This window comes from Culex quinquefasciatus, chromosome 3, assembly GCF_015732765.1.
Source record: "Culex quinquefasciatus strain JHB chromosome 3, VPISU_Cqui_1.0_pri_paternal, whole genome shotgun sequence".
Classification (NCBI taxonomy): domain Eukaryota; kingdom Metazoa; phylum Arthropoda; class Insecta; order Diptera; family Culicidae; genus Culex; species Culex quinquefasciatus.
In genome coordinates, this window is record NC_051863.1 from 133,791,575 (window position 1) to 133,818,498 (window position 26,924).

Consider the following 26,924-nt stretch of genomic DNA (forward strand, 5'->3'; position numbering starts at 1 on the left):
AATTTGATGAATTAGTTCATCCATGAATCGTCATCTGTTCTGATCCAAACCTAATTGCAAACGTTTTGGATTTTAATTTATCTGCTTTTGTTACAAGAAATATCATGCAGTTTTTTTTAGATAAAAAAGGAAGGAATTTTCTTTAGATTTTTTTAAACTGAATCCAAATGAGTATCTTAAAGGAAGGCCGCAACTGGAAGATCTGAAGGTAGTTAACGATTGTGCAGAAAGAGATGTTTCCTGAATCGAAAAATTTACAGGTAAAGTGACAAAAAATGATAAACAGTTGCAATATTTGTTGCCGGTTGGCTAGAAAGAAATTTCCAGAAAGAATAAAAAAATAATTTTAGAGAGTATGAATGAAAATTTGCAGCAATAATTGTAAAATTGCCTTGATTTGTTCTGTTTTGTACTAAAGTATATTTTTGTTAAAGCTAACTACCTAAAGGAACAACATTTATATTACCTGAAGATTTTTTTTTAAAATAATTGAATCATTATCATGTTTCTTTAGCATATACGAAAAACTGCGTGTAATGCTTGGAAAACAAACAAACCCTGTTATCATGACATTTGCTGTAATTTATTAATCGAGCCTAAGCTGTCTTTTCTTTAAACTATTTTTTTCAGCGCAGTTTTTTTTTATTTTTGTCATAATTTAAGAATTTATATGCTAAATATATCTCAAAACAATCCTGCTATTTTATTTGAAAATTATAATAAACATGCTAGACACGCAGCGCAGCGGATAGCAAACGAAAACAACGACGAAGACAAAAGTCCAAGCAGAGAAACAGCACGCGCTTGTAGGTAAACAGGCAGGCAGGCAGGCAGGCAGGCGAGCAAGCTCGTGAGAGAGTTTGAACCTGAGAGAGAGCACGTGCGTGTACGAATTGGAAATAAACATCGTTGTTAGGTAGCCCCTTATAGCTGGCCGCGCAAAAAGGGTCAGATTTGGGCGCTAATAACTTCGCGGGAAAAAATCCTAAAAATATGGTGTCTTCGGGAAAGTTGTTCTAAATTTAATGAAGGTTCTACATTTGAGAAATGGTAAGAATCGGATAATTATGGCGCCTTCCACAGGTAAAAAAGTAAAACAGTTGCTTTTCTCTATACATTTTGACGATTTTTCCCATACAAACTTTAAGCGATTGGAGGGAGGGGTTCCCGTGGTCAGAATGAGCTCAAATTTGGAATTTAGCCTAGGGATGGGTCAATCTTTGATTTCAGGGGGTAGCCCCAAAAAAATCCGGATTTGGACCACCCTACCCCTTATGTCTATATATCAAAATTTTTGTAATTGTCTGCTCTACAACTTTGTACAACATTGTTACACTCTAAAAAATAACCCTGCAAAGTTAGAAAAAACACGAAATTTTAAAATGAATTTTTTTGTTTTAAATGATAAAATGACCCTTCTGAGTCAATGTAGATTCGAAAAGTACATTAAATTTCCCTTAAAATGACATGTTCCAAAATTTTTTAACAGTGGAGTAACGGAAAATGGGAGAATTTTTAAAACTTTTTTAGTGTTTTTTTCCATGAAAAATACGTTTTTTCGGAATTCTGATTACGCCATCAAATCGGGCGTCTAATTTTACATAAAAGTCCCTTTGACACCAAATTTCTATCTCATCACCGTTTCAGGCTGCAAATTATTGAAAAACACCTCTTTTTTCGCATGTTCAAAAATGGAAGGGGTCGTACCGCCCCTCCGTCACGAGATATCAAAAAACGGACCTCGGATTCGTGATCAGGGACAAAAGTTACCCCTAAGGCAAAGTTTCACGCAAATCGAAGAGGGGTCGGGGCAACTTTTCCCGATTTCGTGTGAGTTGGTAGAGAATTACCCCTGTTTATTTCTTGGTCCGTAAGAATTGGGATCCTTGAAAACACTCCAATTGACTGATTTAAATTTTACTTATTTTAAGGCCAGAACAATATTTGTGATATAAGTTCTTAGATTTCATACAAGAAAGACGATTTTCCATAGACCCTTTCCTCAGGCTCAAAATCCCTCTGAGGTGGGGGGGATCGCTATGCCTCCGCAAACTGCGTAATTGCCATATTGGATTGGAGGAGGCCCGATGATGGCGCTCAGCACCCTGGCCTGGGACCCGCTGGACGGATGGAAATTTGATTTATAGGATCGAGATTTGTCTAGCTTGGCTTGGCTTGCACGCGGTCAGAAATTCTTGGCCTGGCGCGAGAGGAGTCGATTTTCACGCTAAATAATGGCGTGCAACCGCGATGATGCAATGTCGTCGTGATGGCGCGCGCGAGCGTTTCATTTTTTTTTTCGCGACCGTGGCCTGTCCTGTTTGGCATGTTGAAATCGCGCCTAAGTCTCTGTACCAACGCGCGCGCAATCTGATTTGGTTTTTCGTTACAACCATTCAAGGATCTCTCTCGTGGTGAGGACAGCCTCGGCAAGGGGGCAGCTTTTGTGGGAGATAGAGATCATTCCTTCGATTAAATAATTTGTTTAGTGATCAGCAGCGCGGATGACTTAATTCCATGACGATTGCGCACGGCCTTTAGTAGCATAGTTGCGTGCCAGAATTGCTGCTGCGACGTGGACTAATTTGCATAAAGTGATGAATGTGACGGATTTTACAGCACAAACGGTAATAGAAATGCCAACCGAGTGAGATCTGAAATGATTTAAGCGATCGCTATGAAGTTTTTTGCCATACCATGGCAAATCGAAACATTTTCCGCGTTCTAGACATTGGAGAAGATATTCCCATGGCCATGATTTATTTCAATGATTGAGTTTGTCGGGTATTTTCTGAAGCTTAAGAGCGAGTCCACGAACAGGGCATACTCCTTTGTATGGGACGTCGTTTTGACCTCTTTTAACCCGTTAAAAATCAAAGTTAAAAAAAATTAAGAAGCTGATTTTTTTTTGGTGTTATCTAGTATCCTTGGAAACGAATTTGATTTTCAATAAATGTGATTCGAAGATTTTTTTAAACTTTCATTTTTCAAAGGGTTAAAATGGATGAAACAAACATTTTTGTGCATGTTTCTATTGTGAAATTGTCTCAGAAACACGAATACGATAAAATTATCACCGGAAAATTTGATCTAAGGGGTCCCCCGAGCAAAAAATTACAACCAAACAATTCACTAAAAGTAAAAGAGTCTATTTAATATGATAAACTGCCTTACCCAAAGCCTTCTCAGTCTCAGATGGTAGTACCAGATGTCCCCTACAAGCTGCAGGTCGAACCGAGTTGATATCTGGATCGAACACTTTTTTATTTGAGTTTGAAAATTATGCTATTTTTTCACTAAAATGTCAATAACTCCCTTTAGATTTAACCAATTGGGATGCTTCACCCTGCATTTTGTTGCATTTTTTAAACCCTTTTAAATGCATTTTGAATTTGGAAATTAAATTGAATTTAGCCATTTTTTGACGTTTTTGAACCTTTAAACTTTGTGTTCCGATTTGCCCCACTTCCCGTTGGCCTAGAGTGCTCATATTTTGTGAGGTCGATGCGAGATGGATATGCTTTGCTCGTGGACTCGCTCTTAGAGATTGATTTCTCAACCTTTTGTGCTCGCTTGAGCGATCAGTAATATTGCTTCAAATATTGATTCAAATAACATATTACTGAAAAAAGTTACTGGAATTAACTGATGCGATAAACATCCCGAATGACTCGAAATTCTGTTTACGTTATTTCGCATCTTGTTTACCTGTCTAATTTTAGACAACTTTACCAAGCTCCAAATTGATCTGGGATTGATTTATCGTTATGGTTGCTATATCAGAATTAACACATTTTTTTATTGGATGAAACTTTGCGCATCGATTCCTTATAATCAATCTTGCATCATTGTATCTCCTTACAAGTATTCATACAAACTTGAGAGCTGTTCTTACAAAAAATCTATGAAAACAATCGAAAACCCGTATCTTAAGAAGGGATTTTCTGATCGATTTGGTAGTCAAAGGCCTTTTGGACGACCTACAACATCCTGAAAATCTATAAATTCTAAAATACTGGAACCATGTCTCCACGACCTGCTGGCAACATGTACTGATGTACTTTTAGGATGTTTTGGGTGCTCCAAAATGTCTTGGAAAACTGTTCATACACCCAGAACTGGGCATCGGCATACGAGAGGATAAAGAGCACGATTCGGTAGTAAAATGGTACTGTGTGCGAACGGAGAGGATAAATCCCGAAATTACCGAGAGTACTTTACTCATAGCACGGGTATGAATCTTCAAGTAATTTCAATATGGCGACTTGTATCAGAATAATGTGAGGCATTTTCGCTAGTTCTCACTGTTCTGTGTTCTGCGTGCACGTCCGCAAACATCGACCACACACATACTAACACAAAACGCCACCAAGAGGCAAAAGGTGATTACGAATATGTTTGGCACTTTCGTTAAAAATATGCAGTTTTGCAAACACAAATAACAAAACCCACTTTTAACAATAGTTGGACTGTCAAACTTGTAATTCGTTTCTGATTTGGTCGAAAATTTGTTAAAAATAATAAGTTTTTTTTGCAGTACCCCTTTTGGACGGACATTTCTGTTATCACCTTCTGGTTCCTTGGATTGACCATGGATAATTTCACAGCGTAATAAACAGGGCAGCTACCACCACGTGGCGCCACTGTTTCGAATGAGAAAATGATACAGGTTTTTCAGACGAGTTTCAATCCCGTGCTCATAGGTTCATCTTCAAAAAAAGTTCATCTACCAAAAAAAAAGTACCGGTACTGAGACTCGAACCCAAGACCTTCGGCATACTGAACCGTGCCTTTGCCGTATGGGCCACTACGATTCGGTGATTAGGTGGCGGTCATTTGTCCATATAAACCACTCAATAGGATGAACTGTTCCAATGAACGAATGAACACGCGAGAGGACTATACTCTCGCAAAATAACACTTTCCTCACGTTTCTTTTCGTGAGGACTATCCCCTCGTTCTTCAACTTTGGGTGTAGTCCAAAGAGACCAAAGTGTTGACAAAGGGTTCCAGGGACATCACTGGCCATCAATCATGATTAAAATCTTGCGTTGTTTTTTTTTTCAGGACACTTTGGAAGACGAAGAATGTTCAATAAAAATGTAACGTTTTTTCCTGCTTCGGGTTACTAAAGGCAAAACTAAACGGCTTATATCAAATTACTGGATCCAATATAGGAACTTTATCTTTATTTGATACTCATAGCAGCAAACTCATAATTAAGATTTTTTCTCACGACAATCCTTTGTGATCTGATCATATAAATTAGTTCTAAGAACCGCCAATAACTCTATGCCACTAACTGGAGTACACGATACTGCACTTTGTTGCACCGCTGCTGTCGTTGAGCTACCTCACAACATCCAGCGACATCGAACCGCATGACATTTCATGTTGCAACGACTTTTCAAATGAATAATCCCGGTGATCTTTTGCAACCTCCGATTGGAAACATAATAACAATAATATTGAAAACCGTGGCAAAACGGCAGCGCTCAAATTCCATCCCATAAATCTTCGCCGGCGATGTCCTCCATCTGGCAACACTGCTGCTGCTGCTCGGGCATAACAAATTGATGCTTTCACAAACAGTAACCGCAATAATAATCGAGCGCGAGCCAATTCATTTCTAGATCAATATTTGTATCGCTCCAAGTCTTGGGACACTACCTTCACTGGCTGTTGCTGGGAAGCTGCGAGGGTGAAATAACTTAATATTAATAACAGCAATAACGCCAATGGGTAACAATCAATAAATTACCATCAGGCAGCGTCGTCGTCGTCGTCCAAGTTTTGCGAGGGATAGCTATATAGTTATTCCGGGAGAACTACAATCGCCACTACCGCCGCGCTGTAATTGCCGGGATCCAAGTCACAAATTGTGATCGCCGTTGTGATCTCTTGGCGAAGTTCGGTGTAACTTTTTGTACAATCATGACTTGTCTTCTTCTTTTTAATCCTGTTATGTGAAAGTAAGTAGGGGAAAGTGGGGCAAGTGTAACAAGCTAAGGAAATGCTCGTTATAACCCATTAAAAAGTTAAAAAATCTGTCGGATTTTATTATAATCATCTTATTCAAGGTCTTGACTAAGACTAAGTAAGAACAAGTTTTTAAAAAATCCTGTTTTTTAATGTAAAAAATTGATTTTAAAAATTTTTATTTTCCGTACGTTCTACTCAACTAGTGGGGCAAGACGAACAACCCGTTGGGGCAAGAGGAACAATGTATGAAAAAACATGTTAATTTGCTAACAATTGAACTGTTTTCACTTAGATACATCAGATTAGAATGTATTTGAAAGGTTTCTTAAATTTTTAGATTAAATAATAATATTTTACTAAAAAAATTATCGTTATTACGAAAAAAAAATATTACTGATAAATAGTAAATTTTCATAATATCACTATATTTTGCATGGACAATTTTTTTTAACAATTGTTTATCAGTTTTAAGTACTTTCATGTATTTATTTCCCAATAAAATATGTTGTTGCAGCAATTCGTAATTTTTTCCATACTAAAAATCCATATGGTACACTTGCTCCACTTGAACAAGATTTTTAAAAAGCTCTCAACAAAAATAACCAAAAGTTAATTCATAATTTGTAATAGTTGCATGTCATTGGTAGGGACACTACTGATCTAGGAAAAATTGCATTTTGATAAAATGAGCCTTAAAACGAACCCTTAGCCTTATTTTCTACTTTCCAAATATTATAAGAAAACAAAGGTTTTGAAAAAAACTTCATTAAATCTTATGCCCCGTGGCGTTTACGTCGTTTTGGAGGTTATGTGGTAGTATAATCAGCTAATTGCTTTGCTAGCAACAATTCCTCATACTGGAAATAATCAAAATTGTAAAAATTACGGCCTTACGAGCGATTGTTCCTCTTGCCCCAAATGGTCGTCTTGCCCCACCTTCCCCTAACACCTCCGCTCATCAGTTAGGAGAAATGGTAAACCAGATTTACCATTTTTTCAAAGTCTCCAAAAAGTTGCATACGTTAAGACAGCACAATTGCACTAAAATAGTCCAACCCCTCTAGCCCTAGAGCAGATCAAGTCAGGGGTTCAGCAACGAGGCGGAAAACTGCATATTGAGCCCAAATCAAAGTTAATCTTAACTCCCCCCCATCCAGCCCCGTGTAGATCCCAATCCCAAGCCAGTCATTAGGAATTTATTAGCATAAAGACAATGAGCAGCAATTAATTGGCTGGAAGAGTTATGTCGCTTGCAACACCTTTCCGATGCGTGTTCTGTGCAAGTTTTGCAAGTTTCTTCCCTGCGGCAGGGGGTCGTCCATATCTCGTTAGCACGTGGGAGCAGCATCCACTTCACCGTCGTGTGTTTACTGACTAATTTGAGCTGAATAAATCTAAGCGCAATTGTGCACTTTCACGCTCGCGCCGAGGTTCTTGGGGCGCGCTGATTGACGTGCGTGAATAGCCCTTTTTTTTTGCAACCATTTGGCGGTGGGTAGATGACATGTTTTCTGCGGCTTGGCGAAATCGGGGGGCGTGATGGCTACATACTCAGCAGGGTTGGTACTGAAAATGGGCAAAGTTTTGTGATTGATGATACCCAAGGGGAAGATTTGGTGTGAAGGAAAATTTGCTGTTTGAAGGGTGCAGTTTCCAATTTGCCCAATTTTGTGAAATTGTATGATTCTGTAAACTTTTTCAATCTTCAAATCTCTTAGTAAGAAGCTCAACGCAACAATGTAATCCAAATCAATTAGCAGTATGCGTAATTTCCTCCCAGAAGCAAATGAACCTGCTTTGAATATACTAACATATTCAAAGCATATTCGCAAGTTCGCCTTCGGCGTGATTTATTGTGATATGAGCACGGGGTTGGTCTTTTTTTGCCACAATCTCAGTCATCCAGCAGAGCCAATTAAGAGCAATGTCTGTCTGTGTAGCATGGCTGTAATGTGACCAATAGTAAAGAAAAGTGCTCTAATTAAGAGAGCTCGCGCCAACCAGGGACGGAGGACAAGGACAAGTTTTTCCGAGTCTCCTCCGACGATGATGACGACGACGACGAAGAAATGGAAAAGCGCTCCCCGTTTTGTTTTCCTGGTTGGTGTGTAGATGGGCTGCGCCCATTTTGTTGACGTTGTGCGATGTTGTCACATCTTAATTTTAGGTTCAAAGCGGAAAAGTCAGTGTCAATTTTAATTTAGCAGTGGAAGATTAACAATACATACAATTTTTTTAAAAACTGTATGGAGCTTAACATGGCCTTCACCCCCTCTCCTCCTCAACTGCGTTAAGTAATACAAGAATGCTCCCATTTGACTCTCTCCGTAAACACATTCGCGCAGAGCGTTTTCGTTTGAAATTCCCATGACTGCATTCAATGGATTGCTGTCACCACATTTACCCGCACAAGCAAGAAAGAGATACGGAAAGAGAGAAAGAGAAGAAGCATGTCTTCCGGCTGTTGGAGTGTTGAGCTCGGCATTCTCTTGTGTCAACTTCGTGTGTGTCTACTGGCGATCGCATCCAAATGACGATCATGATCGGCACTGTCAAGGAGGTATTAGGCTATGACAAACAAACAATCAAAGTCGCACATTTGACAGTTTGGCAGACTACAAAACTGTCAACTGGCAAATTGTCAAACACGAAACATTGCGAGTTTTTTTTATTGTTTGTCATTGTCCCATACCTCCTTCAGCGAACATTCAACTATGTCTATGATTATAGTTGATTCCCGAAAAAGAGAGATTAAGAGAGGATAAAAAGAGAGTACTAGCCTTCGAGACGAGTGGCTGCTTGAGTGCCGAGCTCATTTTCCGTTCGTTTAAACTTCGTGTGCGTTCATTGACGGTCACTTCGTGATAAATATCGTGACAGGCACGCTCAGTCATCATTCAATGATCGATTCAATGATGAAAGCTGAGTGCCTATTTCTGTCAAATTTCGTTCAATCACTATCAGTGACGGTTTTATTTTATAAGGCTTGTCTGGAAAGTGTTAGAATGAAATTTTTCTGATATTCCTTTTTTTTTTTGGAAATAGCATTTGCTCAGAAGAACTATTGTACAATCACAATTCTATGATTTTAGAGCTTTTGCATTGTTTAACCCAAAATTAAAGGCCAAAATGTTACTTGAATATCGCCAGTTGAATTATTAAGGATAAAGCTATCCAGTTCTGGAAAATAAAAACTTAAAAACTCAATTTTCATTTTCTGCATTGCTCTGTATATGCAACTTTATGTCAGATTTTCAAAGTCATTAAAGGAAAAATGTTGAGATTTTTGTCATCTGTTTTTAATTGAATAAACATGAGCACGACATTCAAAACTAATTTTTTATCTCTACATACCTGTTATTAACCTTCAGATGGTTATAACATGAAAACGGTACGAATAACACCGACCAACAAAATTTCTGCGGGCCGAATAGCGACGAACCGCCCTAATTCTCCATACAAACTTTGGAGAAAAACCATTTGGCCCAGTCTAAATATTTTTGAAAAATTCAAAATGCGCGTGTTTCTGAGGACTCCAAGCTTCATGCTTCCCCTCGAGTTGAGCCTGCGCAGTAATTTTTGTCAATTTTTGTAAGTCAGTGTTATCAAAAGGCATGGAAACTAGCTTGCGAATTCAAATTTTATTTTGCTAAAAAAAAATAATTTTAACTTTTATTTTTATTTTGATTTTTCCAAAAACTTATCTTTTTTTTTTTTTTTTTTTTTTTTTTTTTAATTTGTATTTATTTTGATTTTCATTTCCATGTACATTCATTCAGTTAAAATATTATTGAGTGTCCAATCACAATCGATGACTTTTCACCTCAATTTTAAATACTAGCAACTTTCATTTATTCATGAAATATTGTAGCTTTCGCTATTCAGTGATTTCAAATGTAGGAGGTCCTACATGTACAAAAGGGAAAAGGGATACCTTAAAACTAACTTATAAACTATATAAAGAGCGGATCAATGCAGCTGAAGACTGCAATGATTTTTGTCGAAATGCATCAATTATCTTATTGGACATAACATCCAAAGTGTCAACTTCGGCTAATTGATGAAGTTCACTGGTGCTGAACCAGGGAGGAAGTTTCAGAATCATTTTCAGAATTTTGTTCTGAATCCTCTGAAGTTTTTTCTTCCTGGTTAAGCAACAGCTTGTCCAGATCGGCACAGCATAAAGCATGGCAGGTCTGAAAATTTGTTTATAAATTAACAGTTTATTCTTGAGACAAAGTCTAGAATTCCTGTTTATAAGCGGATACAAACATTTAATATATTTGTTACATTTAACCTGGATACTTTCAATGTGATCCTTGTAAGTAAGGTTTTGTCAAAAGCAAGTCCAAGATATTTTACTTGATCCTCCCACTTTAAATTTACCTCATTCATCTTTATAATGTGATGACTTTTTGGTTTAAGAAAATCAGCCCTTGGTTTGTGAGGGAAAATAATAAGTTGAGTTTTTGCAGCATTTGGAGTAATTTTCCATTCTTTCAAATAAGAATTGAAAATATCCAAGCTTTTTTGTAATCTTCTTGTGATGACACGAAGGCTTCTACCTTTGGCGGAGATGCTTGTATCATCAGCAAAAAGTGATTTCTGACATCCTGGGGGCAAATCAGGCAAGTCAGAAGTAAAAATATTGTATAAAATTGGACCCAAAATGCTTCCTTGAGGGACGCCAGCACGTACAGGTAGTTGATCAGATTTGCTATTCTGATAACATACCTGCAGAGTACGATCCGTCAAATAATTTTGATAATTTTCACGATATAAATCGGAAAATTAAACCTTTTAATTTCGCAATCAAACCTTTATGCCAAACACTGTCAAATGCTTTTTCTATGTCTAGAAGAGCAGCGCCAGTAGAATAGCCCTCAGATTTGTTGCTTCGAATCAAATTTGAAACTCTCAACAACTGATGAGTAGTTGAATGCCCAAGGCGAAATCCAAACTGCTCATCAGCGAAAATTGAATTTTCATTAATGTGCGTCATCATTCTATTAAGAATTATTCTTTCGAATAATTTACTAATAGATGAAAGCAAACTAATGGGCCGATAGCTTGAGGCTTCAGCAGGATTTTTATCCGGTTTCAAAATCGGAACTACTTTAGCATTTTTCCAACTACTGGGAAAGTATGCCAAATCAAAACATTTGTTGCAAATTTTGACCAAGCTACTTAAAGTTGCTTCAGGTAATTTTTTAATTAAAATGTAAAAAATGCCATCCTCACCAGGGGCTTTCATATTTTTAAACTTTTTGATAATAGATTTTATTTCATTCAGATCCGTATTAAAAACATCATCTGATGAAAACTGTTGTTCAACAATATTCTGAAATTCTATTGAAATTTGATTTTCAATAGGACTCAGAACATTTAAGTTGAAATTATGAGCACTCTGAAACTGCTGAGCAAGTTTTTGAGCTTTCTCCCCATTAGTTAATAAAATATTATCACCATCTTTTAAAGAAGGGATTGGTTTCTGAGGTTTCTTAAGAACCTTTGAAAGTTTCCAAAAAGGTTTGGAATAAGGTTTAATTTGTTCGACATCTCTTGAGAACTTTTCATTTCGCAGGAGAGTGAATCTGTGGTCAATAACCTTTTGCAAATCTTTTTGAATTCGCTTCAGTGCAGGATCACGAGAACGTTGATACTGTCTTCGGCGAACATTTTTCAGACGAATCAGAAGCTGAAGATCGTCATCAATAATGGGAGAATCAAATTTGACTTGGACTTTAGGAATAGCAATATTCCTAGCATCCAAAATTGCATTAGTTAAAGATTCCAAGGCTGAATCAATATCAGCTTTGGTTTCTAAAACAAAATCATGATTTAAATTATTTTCAATATGATGCTGATACCTGTCCCAATTAGCTTTGTGGTAATTAAACACAGAACTATTGGGTCTGGTAACTGCTTCATGAGAAAGTGAAAAAGTTACTGGAAGGTGATCAGAATCAAAATCAGCATGAGTCACTAAAGGACCACAATACTGACTTTGATTTGTCAAAACCAAATCAATTGTTGATGGATTTCTAACAGAAGAAAAGCAAGTTGGCCCATTCGGGTATAAAACCGAATAAAGACCAGAAGTGCAATCTCTGAATAGAATTTTACCATTGGAATTTACTTTTGAATTATTCCAAGATTGGTGTTTGGCATTAAAATCACCGATGATCAAAAATCGAGATCTATGCCGAGTAAGTTTATTCAAATCCCCTTTGAAATAATTTTTATTTTCCCCAGTGCATTGGAATGGCAAATATGCAGCTGCAATCATAATTTTCCCAAAAGAAGTTTCAAGTTCAATGCCCAAACTTTCAATAACTTTCAACTTAAAGTCACGTAAAGTGCTATAAGTCATACTACGGTGGATAACTATTGCAACTCCACCGCCATTTCGATTCATTCTGTTATTGGTTATAACTTTATAATCTGGATCACTTTTCAAATAAGTGCCAGTTTTTAAAAATGTTTCGGTTATAACAGCAACATGCACGTTATGAACTCGTAAAAAGTTGAAAAATTCATTTTCTTTCGCTTTTAAAGAGCGAGCATTAAAATTCATAATATTGATGGAATTACTTAGATCCATGATTAAACTTCAGGGTAAGAACAACATCATTCGCAAATTTTAATTCCAAAAACTTATCTCCGTTTCCGTAAACCAGAAGGTACCCAATCTTTTGGCCTTGTGGGTCAGATTTGATTTTTCTGAAGCAGTGGCGGGCCGGAAAAAAGTTTAAAAAAATAAATCTTGAGGTTTTTTAGGTCTTATAAGCTACGGATTTTCCATTTTAAAAATGTCTTTTAGAATGCAAGATGCAAATGCAAGATCGAGAAAGCTTTAAAAAAATGTGTTTATTCGGTTTATTTTAATTTGAATTTGTATTTGGTGATTGAAACGAAACCACTGTTACCATTAAAAATATTCAAACTTTTGTGGTCGTTTGCACATTTTGCTAATTTATTTTTAAAGACAGTTTTTATCTTTAAAAAATATTAAAAAAGATTTTAATTTTTAAAATAAAGAATTTGCTTATATTTTTTAATTTTTCTACGCAAAAATTTATTATTTAAAGTTCTTTTCATAAACAGAATGCACGTTTGTAACTTAGTTATGACAATCTTGCTCACTCATTCCTTCTAAATGTTCCTATAAAGCGTTGAATTTGAATTTGATTTGCAAATTGATTTTCAGGAACAAGAAAAATCCCAAAAATATTCCTGAAAAATTAGTTTTTCAAATCGTGAACCAACCTAATTTTGAACCAAACCATAAGTTGCCGTTTTCCATATGAAACAACTCTTCTGAAGACACCAAAGCTTTAAAACTTCACAATTTTTCTGAAAATCTATTTTCCACTTAATTTTGTGATCTGGACCACTGTGCAGTGGTTACCTTTTTTGGGAATTTCACATTTTGGAATATGCCTAAAAAAATGGGGTTGTGCATATCATTTATAGATGATGTTGATGTTAATATGAATGATGCAAAATAGTCAAATTAAAAACATATAAAAATAATATTTCGTGAAACCGACCGAGTTTCACAGCTAAAAAAGTAGTAATCCAGCTGCGTGTAAAAGGCCTGGGTGTAAAATATATATTGCATTATTTTATGCAATTTTATGTGATTTTACACCCTGAAATATGTAGCCCATCAGTATGGGAAACCTACTTGACCGAAATGGCAAGCTCATATATGCGTTTATCCTTACAGGTTTTCATCGGTCTGATGGCCGAGTGGGCTAAGGCGCCAGTCCTTACTGTTGGTGCTGGGTTTGAATCCCGTCGGTTGCAACTTTTTTTTTTGTGTTTGCAAAAATTGTACATGCAGTGTGTAATATTAAGTGTTTATTTTGACGAAGGTGATGTGCATGCTTTTGCATGCGATTTTACCATCGGATTTTTTGCTGTGTGGAGAAATGCATTATTGATTATTTCAAAAGTTTAAAAAAACAAACAAGACCTCAATTTCAACAAAATAACTTAAAGAGGCCAAACCAAAATGGTTTTGTTGGAATGTTCTAGTCTTGAGATTAAAATGAAAGTTGAAAAGCAGGAAAAAATACACTGTCCATGCAAGACTTCTATCGATAGAATTTTGCCACAAATTTGTTGTTCATGTCACTACTGAAAGAAGTTGGCAAATATGACTATCGTTCACAACGCCGATCTGCCGTTTCATAAAATGTGACAGACGCGCGTATACGTCGCGGTAGTCTCGACGATGAAGTAATCTGGTTTGCTGCCAGCCGCCAAGGGAAAGCTCTGCATCATCAATATGACATGATGTTGTGACGGCTGCCGTGGTACTCCTTTAACCCTGGTGTGAACCAACCTTTAATAATTATAGTTAATATTTTCAAGCAATTTTAAAAGAAGTTCAAGCTTAATCTTTTTTATAATATTCAATAAGCAAAACTTAAAATGAATTAAATTATTTTTCCAAATCTGAAAAATTTCTAGTTGACAAGGAAAAAACAACTTTAAATCAGTGACAACTCAGGGTTAACTCCCTCCCCAGTACCGTTCGACCACCAAACAAAAAGTTAATTGAAAAATTTCCTAGAACTTAAATTCATTTATATTCGCGAATAAATTTACATCTAAATTAATGTTTGTTTGTGACTGACTGGCTGGCTTGGCCATATGTTTCTGTACGTGGCTCTGCTGCAATCGATACCGATCATCACATTCGTCACTGAGGGGGAGACCCTCCCCCCTTTAAGGGGGGAACTCTCGTGGCCGTCGTTTGTCGCCCGGGCGAATGAATTAATGGTGTGATATGTTGTGCTACCGCGGTTTTCGAGAGGTCCGAGGCCAGGTTCGCTGGGCGGTAAATTTCACGGTTTTCTTTCGAGCCCCAGGTTCGGGGACAAGGACCGGCTACTGTTTGTTGTGTTGTGTGTGTCGCGTTCTTGGAAAGCGGGCGCGCGAGCGTGTGGCGTGGAGTTCATTCATCAAGAGTTGCTCGCTAACGAGGGGACTCCACTGCGATGCCAAACTTGGCTCAATTAAGGTGATTTAAATAGTAACAAATCAATGAAGCAAATTAGACGCAGTCCACGGGGATGGAAATGGAATTTGAGCTGGACGAGACGGTTGGCACAAATTGGTTCAGCTGGTTGTGGTGGCATTTTGTCATGGGTTATTTGTAATTCGAACGACATTTGACCGATTCTTCGGCTCCTTTCCAAAAAAAATGTTTTTTTCAGCGTTTTGGCTGTAGTGGCAAAATAAAAGAAGAAACCCCCCAATGTTATTACATATTTGGAAAGATAATTGATTTTCCTACAAAGAAATATCATGCAGAATGAACCATATAGTATCTGTGCTTCCCCGGAAATAAAAATGTAGCGTGACGGGACAACATCGTAAAACTGGACTTTTAAAAGGCACACTACAAAAATCGCTACAGTTTTGCCAGTTTGATTTTTAAAAAATTTTGCTCTTCTACACATTATCACAAATTAAAAAACGAATCTTTTGCTCCTTGAACTGAGAGAATTGGTTGAAATTTGAGTTTTTGCCAGCCATTTCTTTTCGTGACGGGACAACGAAAGGAGCAGATTTATGAAAAAACTCCTCTCCCGTTCAATGGCTTGCAGACCTCATTTGGTCTTGCAAACCTCATTTGGCTTTTAAAGTAAGAAAACGCATTTAAAGCACATTGCAATTATTGCATAATAATAAAAATGATTTTTTTCATATTAAAAATCACATTTTAAATTGAAAAATGTGACATTTTGGTGTAGCTTCGCTAAGAATCGGTCATTTACAGATTTGCTTTTATACCTTATTAGAAAATCAGTCTTCTCTCAGTTAAAATCTCCAACGAAGATTTGTTCAAATTTCATCAGAAACCAATCTGTAGCTCGTCCCTATTCCTAATCCCAACCTTGGCCGCCATCAGCTCCGGCCAAGTTCAAATCAAATTCATGAATCACACCACTGTCTAGTAGCGTAAGCTGATTCAACGGGCTCAACGCGGAGTTTCTCCGCGCTCCAATTACCCTTGATCTAAAACTACCCAGTCTACCGAGCAGCTGCGTCACCTTGAACAGCTCGCAAGGGGTTGCAAAAGGTTAAAAGCTACCCCCTGTTCCACGAGAAAATCTTCCTGTTTTGCGGGGGAGGTTAGATAACAAACCCGGCCAAATGATTTATACACCCCTCCTTTGTAAAATTAGATCTAACAATCCGCGTCGCGTCGAGCTCTGACGAATATCCTCGAAAGCTCTCCGATCCGATTGTGCCAGTTGCCGACACACCGGCGATTATTATTGACTGAATGTCCAACGTCTGAAAGCGTACGGACGGAAGGCAGCGCTTTCAATTCCGCCTTCTACTTTTTATTAAATTCAGACATTCTTCAGAAACTGCGCCACCGCCGCCGCCGGTCTCCAGACCCTGGCGGTAGAACCAGCGTGAATTATTGGCTCGCATTTTGCTCCATTACAATTAATAATTATGAATTATCTCTTTTCTAGTGGCCGAGGTCGGACTACAGCCACCCCGGTTCGAGTCCCTGTCCTGTACTGTGTGGATATATAAATATTTTGTAGCCAAGTGACACCGGCGGCAATCAATGGCAATGGCTTTGGATTTAAAACGCTTTTCATAATTGATCTGGTTGTGGTGCTGCGATGGTGCTGGCGGCCCTGGGCCGGTGTAACTCCGATGCCGTCGCTGCCACCCGCCGTACCGCTGTACCTGTATGTTGGTAGACGCCATTACTGGCACTATCGCGAGGAGAACTATGGTCAAGGGATTTGCTGACGTCAAAATTTGTATTACTCATTTGATAGGTCTTTCAATATCGTTTCCTATGGCGTACAATACGCGCGATGGTTCTAGGAGTCTTCTTCAATAAAATTTACAGTTTTCAGCCTTTAGTCGCGATAACCTATAACAGGTTACCAGATTGCTAACCCTTCGGCGGTCGCTTACGTGTACTTAATAAGGAAACGCTAAAACACGCGACTACATAATGGCTAAGGAAGATAACTGATTAGAAGAGTCTTTTGAATACAAAAATAAAATGAAATTTTGAAATTATTTTTATTGAAAAATTCCACAAAAGTTTCATTTAATAACATTGAAAATCGAACCGACAGTTTCCGAGATATCGTCAGTTGAAAATTACAGGTAAAAAAACTCATTTTAATCATTTCGAGTTTTTTGTGAGACTGTACCTCAGAAAAAACTTATTTTCTGATTTTCAAACTCTCAAAGAAAACCAATTTTCTCAACTTTTCAAAAATATGTTTCAAATCTGGCTTTCCTTTATAAAGTATTTTTTTAAAACAAAAAATGTTAAAATTTAACGAATATTATGCTCAAAAACGAAAAATGTTAAAATTCCCGAAAATTATAACCTATAAGTGACTATAACTCCAAAACGGTGAGCTTTATCAAAATATCAGATAAGTCTTTTTTAATTTCGTGGGAAGCACAGGTAAAATGTTGTTCAATCTACATGACCTTTCTTATTTAGGGAAATCAAATATTTATCTTACCAAGTATGCAAAAATATTTGGAGATGTCTTTTCGAGCCCCATAAAACACATCAAGAAATTCAAAAACTAAAAAAGCGTATTTTGGAAATTCAACTTTTAGTATAAACAAATGCTGTAAAGCAATGGGTATTTTTTAAGTGTACCATTTTTCCCTGAATGATCCTAATTATAATCTTCAACTTCGCTGAAGACATCAACATTGATCAAAAAAATTTGAGATACAGATTTTCATATATTTACGTACCCATTTTGTATGACCAGCCCGCAAAATTGTATGGAGACTTGTGTCGAAAAACAAAAGATGCGAAATTGCATCTTTTGACACAGGGGATGTGTGGACAAAGTTTGACAAATTTAATAATCGCGGAATAATTTGCGAAAATCTAGAAAACTATATGGCATACTATTTTTTCATTTATTCGATAAGATTGAAAAATACTATTTTTTTTAAATATTTATTTATACTTGAAATTTGTATTTTAAATAAAATAGGGCATTTTTGACTTTTTTATTTAAATTTTGAGGCTACATTTTGGAATAGGCTTGCAAATTAAGGGAACATAATGCTTAAATTTTATTGATATTTTGATTTCTTTTGGAACAAGCATATCTGTTAAAATGTATAAACTTATAACATATTTTGTGATACTTGTTATTATAAAATACCGATGATAAGACCGATTCTTAGCGAAGCTACACCAAAATGTCACATTTTTCAATTTTCAATGTGATTTTTAATATGAAAAAAATAATTTTTATTATGATGCAATAATTGCAATGTGCTTTAAATGCGTTTTCTTACCTTAAAAGCCAAGAATATTGACCAAATGTGGTCTGCAAGCCATTGAATGGGAGAAGAGTTTTTTCATAAATCTGCTCCTTTCGTTGTCCCATCACGAAAAGAAATGGCTGGCAAAAACTCAAATTTCAACCAATTCTTTCAGTTCAAGGAGCAAAAGATTGTTTTTTTAATTTGTGATAATGTGTAGAAGGGCAAAAGTTTTTAAAAATCAAACTGACAAAACTGTAGCGTTTTTTGTAGTGTGCCTTTTAAAAGTCCAGTTTTACGATGTTGTCCCGTCACGCTACATTTTTATTTCCGGGGAAGCACAGATACTATATGGTTCATTCTGCATGATATTTCTTTGTAGGAAAATCAATTATCTTTCCAAATATGTAATAACATTGGGGGGTTTCTTCTTTTATTTTGCCACTACAGCCAAAATGCTGAAAAAAACTTGGGATTTTTTTGAAAAGGAGCCGAAGAATCGGTCAATGAATTTTGAAAATAAGTCTAAATTTACTTGGATACATGTTTTTGGCTTACGAAATAAAGTTATAGAAAAAATGTCAAAAACAAATATTTTCAAAATTTTTGAATCAAACCTTAGATTTGAAAAGGTTTTAAAACATAAACTCAACTGATCATATCAATTGTTTTAGTTGATCTCAAAGACTTGATTTTTTTTTTCAAGAGGACGGAAATTTTCACGATTGTTTCATATTTTGAAATTGAAATCGAAGCATATTTTCAGGGTTAACGTCACTTAACGCTATTTTTGTGATACATAAACAACATTATTTCTGGTGTTTTCTTTTTTCCAAAAGCCCATTTTTTACCTACACCCTTTTTACCTACAAATTTCATTTAAAGTTTTTGTTGCCCCCTCTTCAAAGTTGGGCCGAAAATCAGAGGAAAAAAATTTTTTTTTTTCAAAAAACCTTAAAATTTCAATGGAAATTTAAGTGCAATCAGCTGAATTCAATTTAAAATGCACTCCCTTGCGTTTAGAATCATTTTTAGCATGTTTGGGTTGATTTAAAAATCTTTAGAATTTTTGAAAATTTTCTTTAGTATAGTAAAAAGTTTTTTTTTTCGCTGTAATGTTTGTTTTCGTCAAATCTTACATGTTTTGTAGACTATTGATTGCAAAACAACTGAACACTTTTTGCATTCAAATTTTGAGACTATGGCTTGTTATTCCTATTTTTATATTTTTTATATCTTTTTGAGTCCCATAAAACACATCAAGAAATTTGAAAACTAAAAAAGCGTATTTTGGAAATTCAACTTTTAGTGTGTAAACAAATGCTGTAAAGCAATGGGTATTTTTTAAGTGTACCATTTTTCCCTGAAGGTTCCTAATTATAATCTTTAACTTCGCTGAAGACATCAACATTGATCAATTTTTCTATTTTTTATATTTTTTTGACCCCCCCCCCCTCGACCCCGAGGGACAAAAACTTTGAAAAATATTTGCATCGGCATAAGCATTCAAAAACACTCAAAAAGCAAAAAACGAAAATTTTGTTTAATGTACCTTAAAACACTTCAGATTTTCATTTTTTATTTTCTTTCATTGGCTGAATCTCAGCAAACATTGGTCCAATCATTAATGTCTTCTGAGCAAATTTGTAGAAAATTGTCTTATCTTTTCAGAAAAATGCTTTCAGAGATGGTCAAGCATGGTCATGACTTCTACTGGTAAAAAGCGTATTTAACGTATTCAACAAACAAAACAAAAATTCTAAGTGGCTTGAAAGCGATGCACGATATCAAATTTTATGTTAGGAACTCCTGATTGAAAATTTTATTTTACATCTGAAAATAGAATTAAACAAGGTTTCGACTTTTTCCACGTTCTCCAAAAAATATGATATTTTTTTTTGAAAAATTGGTAATACTGCCAAATGTACTAAATGAATTTTGACCAACACTAGTAAGAGTTTTGGCTCGAACCTCAACCCCTCTTTGTGGACAATAGACCATACAAAAAAACATCTTTTTTTGTATGGGGCGTGGACAATCGCTACACCCCCCTCCCCTAAAGTGTTCACGTGGTTTATGAATGGCCCCTTATAAAACATACCCAAAATTGAGATTTTTTTATGAAAGATTATTTTGCCAAATCATTTTTTGTATGAAAAGCAACTTTGCTGAAGACACCAAATTGATATAAAAATCCGTTCTCATGATAGGGATCATCCATAAAACACGTGGACCTGGACACCTTAAGGGGGGGGGGGGGGTTCAGCGATTGTTCACGCTCCATACAAAAACAAATTGTTTTGTATGGAAATTGTCCATGAGGGGGGAGGTGGGTGGGTAAGATTCCAAAAAAGTGTCCACGTGGTTTATGGATGGTCCCATACAGATTTTTGAATATTTGAATTGTCTTTTGTATGGTCAACTGTCAGAATTGTATGGAGACTTGCAAGGACGAACTAATGATGTAAAATGTCTTCTTTGGCAATAGAAAAGGTACATACAAAGTTTCATGCACATAATAACTCTTGTCCGAAGTGTCAGAGAATTGCCCAGTATCATTATTTTTGAACAGTTTTTTTCTGATCTTGCTTGAAATGACTTGTAGTGGTAAGGATCTCCAAAGCTGATAGATAAGAAAATTGAATGTAGATTAGTACAACAATTTAAAAATGAATTGGATTGATTTCATAACAACCTGAAATTTGAGCATGAGCATGAGCATGAGAGACCACCCATGGTTGTCCTTCTCCGTTGCTGAACAGGACCGTAATATCCTATCAATACAACCGACCATACGCTTGAACGATCTAATGGTGTTTCCCTTATCAACAGCATGTATGAATGCGTTGAAAAGATAAAACATCAAGATCATTAAAACTAGATCTGAAGCAAATAGGTAACAGTCATTGGCCACCAACGGCGCCCGCCATGTCAGTTTGTAGATCTCGGGGGATTGGGACGGGAATGTTAGTTAGCACAGGTTGCTACCAAGGGTGGGTTCTATACGATATCCACACCCCCACGTGTGCCGGAAAACTACTTCTACTTGGGATTTTGTTAGTGGGTAAGGGTAATGGCCAGGATTCAACATAGAGGATGATGATGCGACCCAATAATCAATAAAAATTTTTAATGGTGTGATGTATTATGCATTCTCAAGGCAAACAGTCGGAGGATGCGGATGAGATTATTCCCGGTTATTTGGTGTTGAGTATAGCATAAATGATTCAATCTTAGACAGCCGGCTGTGGAAAGATAAAACCAAATAAGATGCGAAAACGCGAAACCGCCCGGACCGAAAAACACACACAATCGGAAACGGCAACGAAAATCCTGCGTAATGACCGCGACGCGCACCGTTCAAATCCTCCAAAGCAACTGTCAAACATTCGCGAAATCACCCAGGTCGAAATACACACAATCGGGGGGGAAACAAAGACGGAAACGGCAACGAAAATCCTGCGTGATGACCGCGACGCACACCGTTCAAATCCTCGATTTCATAACAACCTGAAATTTAAGAAATAATAACAGAGTTCGGAAACTTTTCAGGAAATTTAAATGAATTTGAAAAAAAAAAAAAAAAAACGTCTGCGTGGTTTAAGGGTGGTCTATTTCGGAGACATAAAACAAATTTCAAGGTAAAGGGACGATTTTAACCACTTTTTCCACAAAACCGACCACAGTCCACGGTCCTGAAAGGGAGTTCGCTGCTGCTGTGGGGGCCATGGGTCGCGGCCAACTCGAGGGGTAGCAACACTTTGATTACTTTTGCTACCGCGCAATTTACATCGTGTCTTATGGGAGTTTGCGTTCGCCTGGCTGAGCTCATATCTCGGCTCGTATCTCATTTGGAACTTTGGCTCAAGCGCGATAAGAAGCCAGGCTAAGTATAGCAAGCAGCGCGGTCAGGTTTGGATGACGACGACGACGAAAAAACTCGTTCAGTGGGAAAAAATAGATGAAATCGAACCGGCTTCGGAGTTCGGTGTGTAGCCCCCTATTGTAAGCCGGTCAGTCAATCGTCTCAGTGCCCCGCTAGTGTGAAACACTATAATTTGTAGAGTTGGTGTTTGGTTACCCCCTTCTTGACTAATTGCAACAATTTTATGAATTATGACAGTTTGATGGTTGATTTATTCTAGGTGCGCGCGAAAAGTGTGTAATGAAATGCCGACGGGGGTGAGTGTGTGCTTTACCGTTTAAAGAAACAGCTTTGCGGAATTGCCGGGTTGGGAGGAAAAAATGTTGTGACAACATGATGACATGGTACAATTTCTGGTCATGCTGACTGCGGTTGTAGCGGCAGATAACTGCAATTATTTTGTTTGTACTGCCCACGGAAGGTCCATACAAACGACTGTTCATTTTAGAAGAAAGAGCATAAGGATGTGAACTCATGAAATTCCGTCCCCGTCTGCCAACAATCTGGTGAATTAATCTGCTTAAGCAGGTATCACCCATGAAAGCCAAATCCATCAACAAGATTGATCCTCGCCTATTAAACATATTTGCTTTATGATCCACATCACTCGCTGCGCTGGCGGATTCCAATTTCAGCAAAGTATGTTTAACGATCCATTTTTTTCTGCGCCAATCTAAAATGACAAAAGAGTGTATCGATTCTGTTCGATCACCGGAGCTATAATTACTTGCATCGGTTCGAAAATAGCTAATTTGATCGACCCGGTGAGATATTGGCCAATGATTTGGTGCCAATAAAATGGTGGGGCTTATAAACCGATTCTTCCCACAGAACAACCTCCAAGTGCCGAAGTCGCGCTCTCTAAACCGTTTTGATTAATGATGATTAGTTTGATTGACCGACGTGGAGCGCGCTGATAGCGCAGCTTTTCGCTTCGGGAGCTTAATTCCCTGCTCAAAGCGGACTGTTGGGCGATAAAATGTTAATTATACATGATAGAAGAATGTGCAGACTTAAGCCTCTTTGAAGCTCGCAGAGTGACGCCAGAGAGGACAAATCGCGCGTGGGTTTTGATGGACTCGGTGAGAGTGTCTTCCCCCTTGTCGATCCTCGCTGGTCTTCATAGATCTACAGAGCGCGACCATGTCGCAAGATCTAGCAGGACGGTGCAGCTGATAAAGTGGATTAATTTAATAGCGATTAAGTGTTGTCCCACGTCGCGTACTCTGTCAGAGTCGAAGTCGTCGTCGGACCTCGGACCTGATCCGCGCGTACAGCACCGACTGGCCACCCAGCTAGCAGTGCGCACGATGGACGGAACCGATTTCGGCGTCCGACCCCCATGGCCGTGGCCGTGTTATGATATATTATTTGCGGAAATAACTTGTCCCAAAGCAGACGTTATCAACGCCGCGAGGGGTTTGCTGGCTTTTGGCCGGGAGAGGTCTCCGTCCAAGTTGGAAACAATATTGCATTGTTCCGTGCCGGGATCAATGGGACACGAGGCACGAGGGACGAAGAAAATAAGCCTTAATTTCGCTCGTTCAAAACCCCTCGTTCGCTCTTAAGACCGTCCATTGAGAGAAGGCACTTTGCTTGTTGGGCGAGATCTCTGCGGCCCTGTCTGTAGGACTTTGTCAGTCCTTACATCATCTCTCGCGTCGCTCGCGCTCTGTTTTCCCCAGGGAGCTTTGGTCGCGTGGGCGTTTCGTATCCGGGGCTGAAGTTGGGCTGGAACTGGAGCTGGGCAGCGGTCGAAACGGGGCGCTTCGGGAAAAACTGTGATCCGAGTGGTAGGAGGTACGGAACAAGTTGAAGTAACATAAGGTAGAAATATGTGGCGAAAAATTTTACAAAAGGATTGTAATTTTTTAAAGGTGCGAAAAAAAATTTTTGAAACTCTGTGGTTTTTAAATCATTTAGACGAATATTAGATAAAAAAAACACATACATCTAGGGCAAGATTTCAGAAAAAGTTCAGTTTTAAGAAAATTAATCTTCACCTAACTGATTCATCATGTTCCAGATGAAGTCTTCTTTATATCCCTATATATCCTAAGTCGCATTCAAACCAATCGACAATCAAACTGAATTTCCAAATAATGAGGTTGTTTTGAAAATATTTTTATTGGAATGATTGGGAAGTCGCACGATACTTTCATTTTTTTTTAAATTTGACGATTGCAAACTTAATTTTTATTTGATTCTTATGAAGCAAATTAATTGTATTTTTTTGGTCTTTTCGAATATTTACAGAGTTGGTCAAGCTGTGTTGTGACGTCTACAAATAAAGAAAGTAAAAAATGGTATTTATTCTAAAATAATACTCTATTTAAGGACAAAAAAGCAACCTCTACAGGAAAGGCAAACAATCGTCTACTTCTACTTCTACGACTTTTTGAAAGCTATGTTCATTTTTATGAAAATTTTTTGAAACATGTCGAAGATTATATATTTTTTAGAATAGTTCCCATGTGTGTGCATGTTTGAAAAAAAATGAGAGGCTTAGAAAATTTATTTTTCTTTTTAACTATGTTGATACAACCTTTGATTGCTGATATATGGCAAAGCAAAGATAAAAAATCAGGAAAAAATAGTTTTTTTTGTTGATCAATTAGCGTTTGATTTTGGATCTCGGAAACAATTTTTAATGCTAAAAATGCAATTTTTGTGAAATTGGGGGAAATTCCCGGGACAAAAATCCCGGGATTTTTTTCATATTTTGACCCGGGAATTCCCGAAATTGAAAACAAATCAAATTTTGGTCTAGAAATTCAAATTTGGTTGTGTAAGTAGATCAACAGTCGAATACTTAAAAGCATAAACATTTGTTTTCGACATATACCTGCATTAATTTGGCTTATTAGGGAAAATTGTTAAAAGTTGTGCAAAATTAGATGATTAAATAGTGAAAATAAGCAAATTGGATGGAGTTAGGAGCGAGTGCTTAACCTGCCTCATTTAAATTCCAAAGCACTTCAAAGAACACATTTTTTTAAATTTGTTTTATAAACTATCTAAACACTGCTTCTTGAGATTGAAGTGTAGCTTATCACCAATTAAAAGTTTTGAGCTAGTTTTATGATTTAAGCTAGAAAAATATAACAAATATAATGAAAACTTAGATTTTATGACTGCTTCAAAAATTTCCCGGGATCCCGGGAATTTCCAGGATTAAATTTTTTTTCCCGTTTCCTGGAAATTCAAAATCCGGGAAAATTGGACGCCCTATAACCAAGAAAAACTTATTGAAAGGGCTAACAGAACTAAGCATGAATATTTTCAAATGCTTTTCTAGTTTTTTAAATTGTGATATTTAAAAAAAACGAACCATTAGTTCCCGAGATTTCGGTTATCGAAAAAGAAGAGTTTATTGGGCAACACTCAGAATATTCCATTATTCCTGTATTTTATCTTTAAAAATAACTACCACAAATCAGGATGAGGTTGATAGATTTTCAATTTATTATTCATAAATAGGCCCCGAAACGTTCAGGTACGTTTTCAATAGTGCTTTGAAAAATAGTTATTTTAAAACCGGAGGGATTTTAATAGTCACTATGTTTCTTACAAATATCATTCTAAAAGTTTGCAAATTGAATTGATAACGTCAAATTGACCATAAGTAAACCTACTATTAATGTTTTATTTGAAAAAAAAAACACAATTATTCCTGTATTTTATCTTTAAAAATAACTACCACAAATCAGGATGAGGTTGATAGATTTTCAATTTATTATTCATAAATAGGCCCCGAAACGTTCAGGTACGTTTTCAATAGTGCTTTGAAAAATAGTTATTTTAAAACCGGAGGGATTTTAATAGTCACTATGTTTCTTACAAATATCATTCTAAAAGTTTGCAAATTGAATTGATAACGTCAAATTGACCATAAGTAAACCTACTATTAATGTTTTATTTGAAAAAAAAAAACACAATTGATTGTTTAACTAAGTTTATTAAATTTAAATAAAATGCTTATACATTTAAGGTACTTACGAGAAATTTATCCGAAATAAATAGTACATACCTGAAAAAATAAAACAACACAATTAGTTACAAAGATTTTTTTTATTTCACCAAAACAATTTACACACTTGGAAAATCCAATTCATAGGTTTAAACATTGAGAAAAACGGTGTGAATAAAAATAAAACGATGTGCTGAACGATACCCTCCCTCAATAAAAAAAAGCTTTGGGCTCAACCGGGATTTGAACCCGGGACCTCTCGCACCCAAAGCGAGAATCATACCCCTAGACCATTGAGCCACTTGTATTTTATCCTAATGGAAATTTTGAGCAGTCGCTTTACTCAATACTCTTTGCCATCTCTAGTTCGGTTTCGCTTCATCACCCATGTGGAAAGCATTTTTGTCTTATAATAATTTTTTTTAACAAATTCGAAATTGAAGAGAAAGAAATTCAAAAACCAATCGGCTCAATGGTCTAGGGGTATGATTTTCGCTTCGGGTGCGAGAGGTTCCGGGTTCAAATCCCGGTTGAGCCCGTTTTTTTTTATCTCTCATCGCCCCTAGCTTATTTGGATTTTTGTCCAAACTTCGTGATTCGTGATCCCACGGCGCGGACGCCGAAATTACGATAACCGCAATCAATTGGCCCCAAAAATCAGCACGCCACCAATTTCACACACGTCGTCGTCCGCGATCGCAATCGTCACGAAATCAGACAGAGTCGTATAAAATTGAACCCTCA

The 26,924-nt window shown here is 36.9% G+C and overlaps 1 protein-coding gene and 2 non-coding genes across 3 annotated transcripts in view; 1 reads left to right on the top strand and 2 right to left on the bottom strand.

The window, feature by feature from the left end:
* Positions 1–26,924, bottom strand: part of LOC6035492 (dendritic arbor reduction protein 1) — a 256,132-nt gene that overhangs the window by 16,798 nt on the left and 212,410 nt on the right. The window lies entirely within an intron of this gene.
* Trnap-ugg lies at positions 26,409–26,480 on the bottom strand. Its single transcript has one exon. It is a non-coding gene; the product is annotated as a tRNA-Pro (tRNA).
* Trnap-cgg lies at positions 26,647–26,718 on the top strand. The gene has a single exon. It is a non-coding gene; the product is annotated as a tRNA-Pro (tRNA).